The sequence below is a fragment of the Arachis ipaensis genome, chromosome B08 (genome assembly GCF_000816755.2).
Source record: "Arachis ipaensis cultivar K30076 chromosome B08, Araip1.1, whole genome shotgun sequence".
Lineage (NCBI taxonomy): Eukaryota > Viridiplantae > Streptophyta > Magnoliopsida > Fabales > Fabaceae > Arachis > Arachis ipaensis.
Window position 1 is genome coordinate 111,035,778 of NC_029792.2, and position 14,643 is coordinate 111,050,420.

At 31.2% G+C, this 14,643-nt stretch overlaps 2 pseudogenes; both read left to right on the top strand.

Moving 5' to 3' along the window:
* Positions 1,156–6,530, top strand: LOC107611311 (annotated as a pseudogene).
* On the top strand, positions 11,349–13,857 carry LOC107611310 (annotated as a pseudogene).

A 14,643-nucleotide genomic window follows, 5' to 3' on the forward strand; every position in this document is an offset into this window, starting at 1 on the left:
GGAAATCCCAATTTTTTATCCCTCCCTCCCCTTTCAATATTGTTTTCTCTCTATTGTAGCATCAAGCAAAGTGTTAACATCTATGGCTTTTCTTCTAGTCTCGTGTGAAGGAAACAATTAATACAAGTCATCACAAGAAGAGAAGAAAGAACAAGATTTATTGAGAGATAGAGGAGAAACAAAGGTGTACGTTGTTGTTCCAGTAGTAGTGGGAAAAAGCTACATGGTACCTATTATAATATAACTAGGATGAATTAGTATTATTTAGTGGAAGATGCTTACATATAAAGACGTATAAAATGTTTTTTTGTAAAGACGCTTACGTGTTGCATTATTATTGGACGTATTAATGAATTGATTATTTTTTAATTTCTTAACAAATTAGAATAAAACCGATTTTTTTATAACAATAATAATAAATTCAATTCTTTTGGGATCTAATTGTATTTTTAAATTTTTAAAGATTTAAATATCTGCAAAAATAAAAAGTCAGAGATATATTTATCTTTTTATCAAAAAATTTAAAGATATTCGATTTAGATTGTGTAATTCGATATGATCAAACCGGGTCTAATAATTATAATGCAGACAATTGTGTTTATTATTTTTGCTATAATAAACCGATTTTGTTCAGATTTATTAAAAAATAAATTATTAACCGATTTAATAAAGATATCCAATAATAAAATGACAAATATAAACATCTTAAAAAAAAGATATTTTTAATGTCTTTATTAAAATAGTCTCCTTATTTAGTATATCTGAATATTTATAGTAGGAGATTACGTCTTTATTATTACGATTCTCTTAATACCTATAAATACCCTTTTACTTTATTTAATTACCTACAAACATCACCAAGAAATCCTTACTCGTCCGTTGCATCTTCAACGTTAGCTCCGTTTTCAACTTTTTCTTTCTTCTTTAGTTTATTTAATTACCTTATCTCATCTGTGAGTGAAATATCTTGGACAACCCTTCTATTTTTTTGTCCGTTTATGTCCTTCACTTTGGACAATATTTGTTTATTCCTCTTCTGATAAATAAAATAAATTGGATGTCTTTGGAAAAAAAAATACACTTTTATATTGTATTATTTTATACAACTTGAATAGACACGCAAATCATTTCTCCAATTTAGTCTATTCTCTCTCTCCACCGAGTCACTGACTCGTCAAGTACGGAAGCTCCGATTCCGCCTCGAGTCCAACTCAATTAGCTCGATCGAAGATGTGTAGCACCTTCGCCGGTGACGGTGACTCCCCCGTCGCTGGCGAGTTTATGCTGTTCGGCGTTAGGGTGGTGGTGGACTCCATGAGGAAAAGTGTCAGTATGAACAATCTGTCGCAGTACGTGCATCCTCAAGATGACTCCAACAACAACAAAGACGCTGCCTTTTCCACCACCGGTTACGCGTCCGCCGAAGACGCCGCTCCTCACAACTCCGGCAAGATCCGCGAGCGCGAGCGCAAGCGAGGTGTTCGGTGGACGGAGGAAGAGCACAAGCTGTTCCTGGTGGGATTGTAGAAGGTAGGAAAAGGTGATTGGAGAGGGATCTCTAGGAACTACGTCAAGACTCGAACGCCCACGCAGGTCGCCAGCCATGCTCAGAAGTACTTCCTCCGCCGGAGCAATCTCAACCGCCGTCGCCGTAGATCCAGCCTCTTTGACATCACCACCGATTCGGTCTCTTCGATCCCAATGGAGGAAGAACAGATCCAGAACGGAGACAGTGTGCCTCATTCACAGCCTCTGTGCCCTGTAGCCCCTGAAAATAGCAACACCAATGGATTTCCGATGGTGCCGGTGTATCCGTTGGGGGGTTGGTCCAGGTATGATTTCATCAGTCGAAGCTGGGAATCCAATGGATGAACTAACTCTAGGACAAGCAAACATAGAGCTTAATACGCAAACCAAGCTACTCCATCCGATTCCTGTTACTTCAAATCCTAATTATATTCTAATAGTACCAAGTACCAACACACAGCGAGAGTAGAGAGATAAAGAATATGTAATGAGAGGTAAATCAACACTCTTTTTTCTTTCTTTCAGACGAAAAAAAAATGAACTAAAAATTTTTTATACAACTTGCAAGAGCTAGCTAGAAATTTTTAATTTGGGATTGTGATATGGAGACTAGTTGAATTATGGTAAAAGAGAAAGAGTTTTGAGTGAAGAATGAGATACTAGGTCTCGTGGAATTTGAAGAAGGTTGTAATGGTGGTGGGAGAAGGAGGAAGGAGGAGTAAAGATCTGGGATTGACAAGTTAAAAATTGGATAGATTTTGGAATAAAATCAGAGTTAAAAAAGAGTAGTTTGATAATTTTTTATAGTTTTTTGGTATTTGGTAGTTTTGTCGATCAAAATTTATCTTTCACGGATATTATTTTAATTTTTTTTGTTAAATTTATCGGTGTTTAAAACATTTATGTTTAGAAATAAAAATTTATTTATTTTTTACTAAATTCTATATAATTAAATTAAATCACTAAAAAAAATACATTAAGTACAATGTAATGTTACCATTATGTTCTTATTAGCCGAATGCAAAGTTGTAAACAATGGACGTTTGCGTAAATAATAAAAAAACTCTTTTAATACTCTAACCCTTAGCTTGTTTAGTTTGGTGAAAGTAATATACTGATACCTGTACTTGTTATGATGAGTTGATGACCATTTCAGGTCATTAGAGTTCTTTCTTCTTCTGGAAGAAAAATATTATCACGAAAATATTTATCCTAAAATTTAGAATTACTTTGAGATAAATTGATTTGGATTTTGGATAGAGCAGTTATATTACCAAGATTTATCCACATAATTCAACTTCTATTTTTTTTTCATTCTACTTGTAATTATTAACTTTGTTTGTGATACCGTAGATTGGGCCACTCTTCTGTTAAAGTTTTAACCGTTATCGTCCATAGACATCGTACAATTTTACCGAATAGACTTTTCTTGTTTATTTTTTATCAGGGCAATCTATCTAATATATAAAAGTTAAATAGTTCAGTAAACGAAGCTTCACAGTATTCCCTCCAAAACTAAGCTCTCTCCAGACTGACACGTCACAGGAAAAAAACAGTCTTCCCTCCAGTGCGACGAAGCGGGAATTTTCCCGCACAAATCTATTCTCCAAATCAAATTGCTTTCTTCCCTTTTACTTTTATCGACTGAAAATTAAAAACCTAAAAAAAAAGTTAAGAAACTTAATCTTTGTCGTCGTGTCACCATTCCCAACACCCCCACATCCTCTGATCCTTCTCTTCCTCCTCACTTATTCTACTCTTCCTCCCAGCAACCAGTAGGTTGAGATTGTAGCTGAAGATTCTGACTTGATCTTAAACGTCAGACTAAATGGGAAGGGAGATTTCGGAAGTCCAAAGAAGTAGAGCCGACCCAGAGATGGAGGAAGCAGGATGGGGAAGAAAAGGATATTCAAGAACGTGCCACCGCAGCAATAAACAGAGATTGGAGAAGTGGCTATCGAAAAAGTGGAATGGCCTTGGTATCTGCTGCATGTCATGTGCTTGAAAGCATGAAAAGATTCTTCCATACTTCTTCTTCTTCCTCCAAATGCATACTGTTTCAACTGTTATTCCAAGGTGGGATTAACGCTATTGGACTTCAGGTTTCAATATTTGATTCCTTTTCTTTTGCTGACTTTTTCAAGTATTCAACTTTTTTTTTGTTTTGTTTTTGTTTTCCAGTTTAGGGTTTCAGACATATTTAAATGAGTTACAACTTAAAGTGTTGTCGGAAATGGTTCTATAATCATCCACGGGTAAGCATATGATTCTTGCAGAACTCAAGCACCTCCATCATTACATCAATTTCCTTCAAGTTCTTTCTTTCTTTCTTTTTTTGGGTAAAAAAGAAATCAGTAATTGTTGATATATGATATAAGAAGAATGTTGAAATTGATTATAAGATCTACTAATTATTGTCTCAATTAGAAGTTCAGCGTGGTTCTTATTCTTATTAATTATTATGATATTGATATGATTTAAATTTCAGATTGCCTGAAAACATGAAAAGTACAGGTATAGTTGAACTTTTTAATGAAGGAATCCTTGGTTTCATTGTTAAAGATTGTTCATGAAGTAAGGTTGAAGTTGTTGTTTGTGGTATCACTTGGATCCTTTAAATATGAGTTTGTAACAAATTTATTAAATTATCTTTATGTTATCCCAATTTGAAACATTTTTATATAGTTGTGGTTGTTTGGAATATTGGGTAATTACTAAAAGTACTGCAGTATCTGTGAAAATATATGACTCAGGTAATTAGCAACTAAATTGTTTGAATATTTACTTGCCTAACATTATATATTGTTACTTCTGAAATGGAGCTTCGACCAATAGTAAGCTAGAGGTCTTCAGTTACCAGTTTTCATTCAATGAATTTTTTTCTGTTTAATCAAAATGGTTAACTTAATTGTGCAAATAGAAAAGTTTACTATTTCAATATTAGTTAACAAAAGCATTAAACTTGAGCAATTCATACTATCTGTACTCTTTTGTTTTTCTATAGACTTAATTGAGGGGTTTTGTTTTATGTTTCCAATTTACAGGTGATGATGAATTCGATGAATTTTACTTCCAAAAGAAGTACGTTGAAGGTAATTCTCCATTATAAATAAATAATAAAAATGGATCTTCTAAGTTTCTCCCTCTTTTTAAAGAGGAGATAGTAATGTCTCTCCCTTAAGAAATTATGCTTTCTCTATGTTAGGAAGATGCAAAAGGATTCAGATCCCAGTAAACGAAGCTCCACAGTATTCCCTTCAGGTTCGATCGTTACCTCAAATTCCTTCAAGTTCGTTCTTTCTTTCTTTTTTGGATAAAAAAGAAATCAGTCATTACTGATATATGATATAAGAAGAATGTTGAAATTAATTATGAGATCCACTAATTATTGTCTCAATTAGAAGTTTAGGTGGTTCTCATTCTTATTAATTATTATGATATTGGTATGGCTTAAATTTCAGATTGCCGCAAAACGTGGAATGTACGAGTATAGTTGTACTTTTTAATGAAGGAATCCTTGGTTTCATTGTTAAAAATTGTTCATGAAGTAAGGTTGAATTTGTTGTTTGTGGTATCAATTGGATTCTTTAAATATAGGTTTGTGACAAATTTATTAACTTATCTTTATGTTTTCCCAATTTGAAACATTTTTCTATAGATATGGTTGTTTGGAATATTAGGTAATCACTAAAAGTTGTGCAGTATCTATGGAAATACATGACTAAGGTAATTTAGCAACTAAATTGTTTGAACATTTACTTGCCCAACATTATGTATTGTTCCCTTCTGAAAAGGAGCTTCAAGTGATAGTAAGCTAGAGGTCTTCAAGTCTTTATTCAATGAATTGAAGCACCCTATATTTTCTGAGTACATCTATTTTTTTTTTTTCTATTTAATCAAAATGGTTGACTTAACTGTGCAAATAGAAAAGTTTACTGTTTCAGTAATACTTAACAAAAGCATCAAACCTGAGCAATTCATACTACCTATTCTCTTTTGTTATTCTATAAACTTAATTGAGGGGTTTTGTTTTCTATTTCCAATTTACAGGATGATGAATTTGATGAAATTTACTTCCAAAAAAAGTACATTGAAGGTAATTCTCCATTATAAATAAATAATAATATTGGATCTTCTAATTTTTTCCCTGTTTTTAAAGAGGATATAGTATTGTCTCTTCCTTAAGAAATTATGCTTTCTTTATGTTAGGAAGATGCAAAAGGATTCAGATCTTCTCATGTTTTAAGTTGTGTTTCAATCTCTATCATTAAAAGATAAACATTTAATTTTAATCAATGGCCAAGATTGAAACATGACCACCAACATAAGAAGACAATAGCATGAGAAGATCCAAATGCAACAAAACAAAAAATAGAAGGAAAGGAAACAATAATGTGTACTAAAGTGTTCTAAGTGTAGCACCTGTGATGCACGAACGTGATACTTGCGAAATCCTTGAAAACTTTTGAAGTGGTTATCTGGTCATCTTTGACATATGTTTGATTTCCTGCATTTTGATTATTATACCACCCACAAATTAGGACTTAAAGGTGCCTTTTAGCATTATTTCAATTACTACTTTAATGCATGTTGACATGTGTGGTTTAGATGGGAAAAAATGACATATTGTAATGGGGAAAATGGTAAATCAATAACCATTTATAAATTTGTCAAATAAAGGTTAGTTCTTTCCTTTGGAAAATAGTGTACAGAGTTGTTGTCCAAGATGTCACCTTCTGTTCCAATTTGATCTTTGTTGTTTGATTCACATGTTAATAAATTTGAATCCTGAAACAAATTATAGCATAGAAAATGCCATATTTTATGAGTAGCAAGTGGAAAATTGACGGGTTGTTTTTGTGATGCAGATAGAGCATAGAAAAATTGATTTTGATGTCAATAATTATGGTGAGGAGGATGAGGAGGAACAAGGAGCAGAGGAAAAAATGGATACGAGGGAACAACTAAGGAGGACCAAAGTGGATGGAATAATGATGAGATGAAATAACCTGAGAAAGTGTATAAGGATCTTCATCATCTGTAAGAATTATTAACCTTTTATTCTTAAACTTCAAATTAGTTTTGGACTTTTTTTGGTTAGATATTGTTTTCTTCAAGATATTTAATTCATATGAGAAATTGATGCATTAGCACATAGATATATTTTCATAATTTTATACATAAAGTGACAAGTTTGTGGCTACATAGCTTTATTCATTCATTCATTCATTATTGACAGAGGGGATTAGATCCCTTTGATTGAGTCCATTTTAAGTAATTGCGCATAAATTGCATGCTCTATAAAATTAATAAACAATTTGATTTAAGTTTTCAAATGATAAAATTTTCAGCTTCATGATATCCTTTGGTGTTGATTTTAAATTAAAGAGATGGAAATTGACTTGAAATAATATCCATCTTTTGTAGCTGGACAGGAAAGGTTTAGGACTCTGGTGAGTTCTTATTACAGAGGAGTGCAAGGAATCACTCTTGGTAAATTCTAAATTGATTTATACATGACTTTACGAAAAATTTTCAAAATAATAATTAGCATTAATAAACTCTGAGTAACTCCATACTTGCATGGATGTTCTTTGCATTTTTTAGTTTAGAAGGATGCGATATAGAAAAAATTTTAATTTAGAACTAATTAGGAATTACATGTTTATTGTGAAGTTTGGTAGAAAGTAGTATTAGCCCTTGGTTTTAGAAAAGAGTAAAGAAATTGGACATATTCTTAATCTTTGTTGTGATTTGTTATTGTAATGAAAGCTATTGCAAAACTATAAAGCAGGAAAGTTAAAAATTGACTGTAAGCAACATAACTAGAAAATCATTTACACCTCTCCTATTAAAGCAAAGTTTGTAATTACTAAGTTTCTTCTAGCAATGTCATTTCATTTTAGAAACCTACATTTATGTCACTTTGAGTGGTAAAATTATTGAAAAGTTACAAAAGAAATTTAAAAATGTTGTCTTAAGGTTTGCGTAAGTTTTATTTTATGATAAACATTTGAAATTGGATTCATAGAGTTTGATGAGGTTGACTTGAATTTTAAATTATAAGGTTCGCAAGGCTGTACTAGGTAAGCATTCTCTAATTCATGATTCACAATAATGTTTTCATGTTCTTTTGAATATTTTTTTTCAAGCTTTTCAATATTACTTTTCTGAATGAAACTGTCCTTTTCCATTCCTTCTTTGTGTTTATGTTCATTTGAAGCATTAAAAGATAGAGACTAATAATCCAAAAGAAGATTTAGAATGTATAAATTTGGAACTAACATTTGAATGAAGATTTAACAATATTTCTATTTGAGGTAGAAATATTGGGTATAAAATGCTATGCGTTGTATTAACGACAAAAAACATTCAATAGCAGTGTAGTGTGGCCAATTGTAGAGCTAAGATGTGAATTTTTTTATTAATATTCTTAATTACGGCCGATATCGTAAGAATAGTTATTATTGGAAGCTTTTAAGATTTTTCAAAAATAATGCACATAGAAGGAAGTTTTTTAGTTCCTTTATGCATACAATTTTATTAAAAACATGATCAGGGTCATGAACTATTTGTTAAAGTAATTGTAGAGAATTTTTTTCATTTTCCTATAAAATGCAAACTATTTGTTAAAGTAAAATAAATTTAAGTAATTACAATAATTTATTCTAAGTTTATAATTAAAAATATATACTTTAAAATACAGAATTTTACCTTCACTTGGCCAAATCTACAAAGTAGGAATAGTTAGCATTTTATTTATGAGTTCTAGCATTTATTTTCTATTTTAGTTCATTAGTAAGATGGGTTTAGTTGCAAGTCATACTATCTTCACATTAATGAATATTTTTTGTCAATTTCAAACACTTTAGGAAATTTTTACAATAGATCCAGAGTCAAACTTGATAAGAGGGATTAATTTGATAGTTGACCTTATGTGATTACAAATTTTTTTGTGAATTATGTACATAAACCAATTCTTTGATATACTCTAATTAGTGAAATCATTATTTTGTTGCTTTTTTTAATCTTTGAAGTCTATATTACTATTATTTTAATTGACATCCATCATGAAAGGACATACCACTAAACCCAATTTAATTCAATCTAACCATGGTTGAATTTTCTAAACTTGATTATTTTATATAAGATATGTTGCTGAAAAATACTTTGTTTTCTAAAATTGTTAGAGCTCAGCAAAGATGTTTATCAGGTGCAAATATCAGTATATAATTTTGTTTTTGAATGAATAATTCTTATTTTACAAAAGAATTAAGTGATTTTATTAAAGGATTTAGGACAAATATCCAATTCAAATTATCTTACTAAATTTTTAACTTTTTATTATGTTTGTTTTAACAGTGTTTAGCATAGATGTATTCTTATTAAACTGGGGATTTTAATTCTTATTAAGCTTCATACTTGGCTGTTTATGAGAAAAATGAGGCATAGAGTATAGTTGTGAGAAATTGTGTTCGTGAACTTATGTCAATTCTAATGATCTTACTAAATTTTTAATTTTTTATTATTTTTGTTGTAACAGTGTTTATCATAGATGTATTCTTATTAAACGATTTTAATTCTTATTGAGCTTCATACTTGGCTGTTTATGAGAACAAATGAGGCATAGAGTATAGTTGCAAGAAATTGTGTTCCTGAACTTCTAAATTTGTCGATATTTTTGAGAAAGCTAAAGAGTGTTTTTTTTTTTCTAATTAATCCCGTTGAATGTATAGGTTTTATTTGCTGATTTTAGATTATTGTCAACTCATTTTTTTTTTCTTTTTGACGTACTGATGAAAATTTTGTATAGTTTAGAAGGAAAAACTTTAGAAGTATGATCTATGTCAAGCATGGAAAATATCTGAGCGACTTAGTTGAAGAAAATGTAACATATGAACATATTTTTTCCAAAGAAGATGAAAAGTGAAGGAAAATTGTTACTCTAGATTGGCTTTGTCTACACTTTTGTTTGTTCTCAAGTTAATATTTGTTTAGTGCAAAGTTCATTAACAAAATTTTTTTGTATACTGTGACCTAAATTCTAAATGCCATTATATGATTCATGTAGTGAGTTTTACATACTAAAACAAAGGTTGTACTCTCATGAATAAAATTGTACTTAAATTGTCTATTTGCTTCCATTTAATAGCTTATTTAAAAATAATTTATAGATTTTTAGTTTCAAGATTTGTAATTTCCATTTTCTTTATTGATTTGTTTGCTTATTTTAAAATTATGCGTATTGACTTTGACAATGTTTAGCATGATAGTGAAATTATGAAAGTTAATAGCTAATTAAAGGATAGACATGTGGATTCAAGTTTTTAAAAAGTAAAGAAGGACATAGCAGAATAAAGAGAGATATACATATTCATTCTTATGGAAATATATATTAACAAATCTAGAAAAGACAAATATTCCTGTAAAAGAGGATTGTAATTCCTCTATATCTCAGTAAAGGAGATTTTAAAATCGGATATAATTTCAAAAAAAGTCTAAGAAAAAATGTCCTTTTAATATTGAAGTGTTTTGCCAAAATAAAATATACAAAAAATAGTACAAAAAATAGGCATTTTATACAAAAAAATGTAAATAGATAGATATTTTTTTATTAGTAGCTATGATTTTTTTTAATCATTTTTAATTTAAATTTATACTCTAAATGATGTATCTGTTTGTTTTTTTTTAATACCAGATGTAACGTATTATTGTTGAATTGGTCACTTTTATTACTTTTATTATTATTAATATTTTTTTTAATGTGTTATTTTTTTATTTACATTTGCAATTTATCCGTGTGTGTGTGAAACAAAAGAAAAATACAGTTATGATATGAATGTAAACTATATTTAAATTGTTAATTAGTGTGAAAAATAAAAGAACACTATTACTATTTGGGAAAATAATGTAATGTAATTTAATATAGATTAAGTACTATTTTAATTTATAAAAATTGAGTTAAATATCACAAAATTGAGAACATCATTTATATTTTGATAGAATCACTTATAAATAATAATGTAACATAATACTTTATAGCATTTTTTTTAATAGTAATATTTTTTGCTTGCTTAAAAATTTTTATGTACTGTTTCGAACAATAATATCAATGTTTTTTTATTTTTTATACCAAATTACAAATGAAATATACTTTTTATTTTATACCAAATAATATTCCATTAAACAAAGCACCACACTATTCCCTCCAACACTAAACTCTCCCCAGACCAACACGTGCACAGAACATACTGTAACCTTGTCTTCCTCCACAACGACATGTGTCCAGTCCAGTAAGTGTTAGAATGCCTTTAAACGAGAATGCCTTTTTAAATGAGCTCTCCAAGTAGTAGTTCTATCAGGAATGATTCTCTACAAGACAGCAGTTCCATTAGTGACATGGCAACAGTGTTCCCTCCAAAAAATAGGGCAACTTGGTTGGATTCTCGGTGGAACTCCTTCCAATATGAAGTGTTCAGTGATGCACTCTTCCTTCCTGCACATATTGAAAGAAAGTTCCACCTCGAGACTCAACATAACAGAAGAATTGAAATGACCTTAGGTTACAGATATTCATGGAATATTGAGCGTGTGAGGGTGTTGCTAGCTTGCAGTTTGGCGCCGTCGGTAAGTGTTTCAAAATTGACAACTTTCAGCTCATTAGTGGATTTCCCGCTCATTTCAAGGATAGGGGTATAGAGAATTCTCTATATATAGCAGGACACTCAACTTCATATACACAAATAAGTTATAGATCATTACCCTTTGTATCCTAATTTCTACTTACTGAAAATCCTGTTGTTATTGTTTCAAGGCAAAATATGGCTGGAACAGTGGATCTTATTGCTGATATCAATGCTACCAAGCTTTCTTGGTCATTGGTTGTGGGGGTGGTTCGATTGTATGAGTTCCCGAGCCAGTGGAATGAAAACAAGGTGTTCAGCTTGGAGATGGTATTACAAGATGTGAAGGTAATTTACGAGCAATTCTAATGGGTTGGAAGTTGTATTTTTTATGCATTGTAATTTTGTTTTGTTCCTGTTGTTTGGAAAATCTCTTGCAGGGTGATAGGATTCATGCAACCATCTCCAAACCTGCGTTGGAGGCATTCAGACACCAAATAAAGGAGCATGCTATTTACAAAATGCAGAATTTTATTGTTACAACTAATAATGGCAAAGTTAGGACAACTCCACATAAGTACAAGCTCAGTTTTTATACAAAGACTGAGGTGATGCTCCAACCAATTGAGACATTTGCTTTTAATCCTTTTAAGTTTCGTCCTTTTGCTGAGCTTGAGTCAAATGGTGCCAGTGATGAAAATCTATTGTTTGGTAAGTTCAATCAATTTAGTCTTTATATTATGCTTTCAATGTTATGTCATATGATTTCAAGTAATATATTTTAACTGCAACATTATTCATTGTAGATTACATAGGTGAGGTTGTGGGAAAGGAAGAGGCCAGGGGAATTATCACACGCACGGGTCACCAAAGCAAGCGTATTGCTCTGCAGTTGGAGGACCTAGAGTAATAATATTTAATATTTGAGTTGATTTCATTTTTAGATTCTGTTCCGAAATTCTCCTTTTCATGCCAACGTGGGGAGAAGTATTAGTGCTCAAACTATGTATGATATTGGTGTTCTCTCTTGGTGTCCCAGGAAGAATAAAATTAAGTGTACATTATTTGGAGAGTTGGTTGACCAAGTGCTTCCACAACTTGAACGAGATGACGGGGAACCTTTCATATTGGTGGTCCAACTTTTTAAAACTAATGTCTATTTGAATTCAGTGAATATTCAAAGTGCCTACTATGTCTCCAAAGTTTACTTCAATCCAAATCTGACTGAGATAAATGAGTTCAAGCAAAGGTATAATTACTTGCTAATACTGCCTGTTTAACTAACATTTTTACTTGTGTTTCTTATCTAGAAAAACCAGAAAAATTTATATATCGAAACATTTTATGTTATGCATAGGTTGAATATGGATATTATTTCCCCTTCACAATGCATCACTCAACTTCAGACCCAACCTCAATACTCTGCCACGGATGAGATCAATGCAGGCATTGTTCCATTGAAGACTATAGAGGAGGTCCTCAATATGCAACAGGTGAGGTTCTTCTCTCATTACTTAGACTAACCATCTTTTAGCTCATTCGTGTGCCATTTGTTAGGAGATGTCGTGCTGGATTATTGCCAATATTGTATCTCTAGAGGTGGGAAAAGATGATTAGTGTTACACTTCATGTAAGACATGCCCGAAGAAGGTTGTTGAAAGTAAAGATAGGTATTGGTGTGACCATTGTAGACGTGTAGGCTTCAAGGCTATGTTGAGGTAATTACTTAGCATACAAAAAAAAATGTGACACTCACCTGACATCAATATTGAAAATGTTGTACCTTGACTGTAGCATTATTTAGTAGGGTTAGAATTTGCTAATTCAATTCTGCTTCCACGGTGCTGCAGGTATAGGCTACAAATAATTGTTACTGATGGAACTGGGTGTCTAAAGCTCATTGTGTGGAACAAAGAAGCAGAGCAGATGGTGGGAAAGCCTGCTGACAAAGTTAACGAGATATGTGTAAGTCAACTTTAAATGTTTATAACCAAGTTATGCAAGGTCAGTTATCTATCTTCCACTAACAACAATTCCTAATGTATGTGTGAAGATGTTGGAAAAGACTAACTCATACCCAAAATACTTGGATAATGTTATTGACAAAAGATTCTTATTCAAACTGAACATTACATACAAGAATATAAATGCCATTGAGGGGGTATACAGTGTAACCAAGCTTTCAGATGAGGACTTACTCATATCGAGCCTCGGGTGTGCCAGCTCTTCTGTTGAAGCCTCTGTAAGTATAACTTTTGGGAGCATTGCTAAGAGCAAATACTATCTTGCATGACAAAAAAGAATGCCCACAGTTATAGTATTACTGAAAATGTACTTTCTTGCAGACTTCCCAACTAATGGGTCATACCTCTCTAACTGAGACAGAAGATGATAGCAATGCCCACGGGGTAGTTTCTCTTTCGAAGGTGAGATTTGTATATATAATGATTGTTAATATTTGTTATGTGGAAAAAATGGTCTGAAAGGTAGATCATGTAAATTGGATATAAACTAATTGTTTAGTTAATGTCAACCAAAGGACTCTGCTGTGGAAAGCAATGGTGATAGCTCTTATCAAACTCCAGCAAAGAGGTCATCCCCTGATACAGTTGATGGATGCATAGGAGAAGCAATTGTCTCTGCAGATGCACAAGCATCGGCTAACAAGACCTTTAGGCGGAATTCTGGAAAAAAAAAGATGGAGTAATTGATCTTTTTATTAGGAAATTTCTAATTGAATGTTATTAGGGGTTATTATGAAGCAGTGTAGTTTGCACTTATATGCATAATGTTATTACCCTTTCATCATTTTGATGCTTCTGTTGATGTTGGAAACCAACCATTAGAAACTGTGGTCATTAGTAATAGATTTTATGGAAGGGCTATGTGTTCCCATCTGCAGTTATTATCAATGTGTAACAATTTAAATTAAAAAGTAATCTTTGGTATTGGCAGACTTCAAAGTCTTTATTGGAAGGCATAAAATTACAGAAAAATAATAATAATAATAATAAAGATGAAAATGTCTTATTTTTTCGGCTGAATATTCTACACATTTTTATTTTTAATATTGGATTAACAATGATGTTTTTCTAAATTGTGATCTACTATGATATTTTTCTAAGATGTGGATGGATTGATTTAATTTATGGAGTACAAATCGGATCGTCTGATTTGTGTTTAAAAAATTAAAAAAAATATGGAGTACACGATTTGTGTACTCTAATTTTTTTTATTTTTTAAACACCTATTTTTTTTAAATTTTTTAAACACCTACTGATTTGTGTACCCCAAATTTTTATAATTTTTTAAACACAAACCGGACACTATTAAAATTTTTTAAACACAAATCGGACACTATTAAATTTTTTTTAAATAACTACTTTTAAAAAAAATTGTTGCCGAAACACTATTTTTTGCTTTGAAATCTACAATTAAATGTGAGTCAAAGACAATAACACTAGATGTATTAAAAAAATATACTACCACAGAA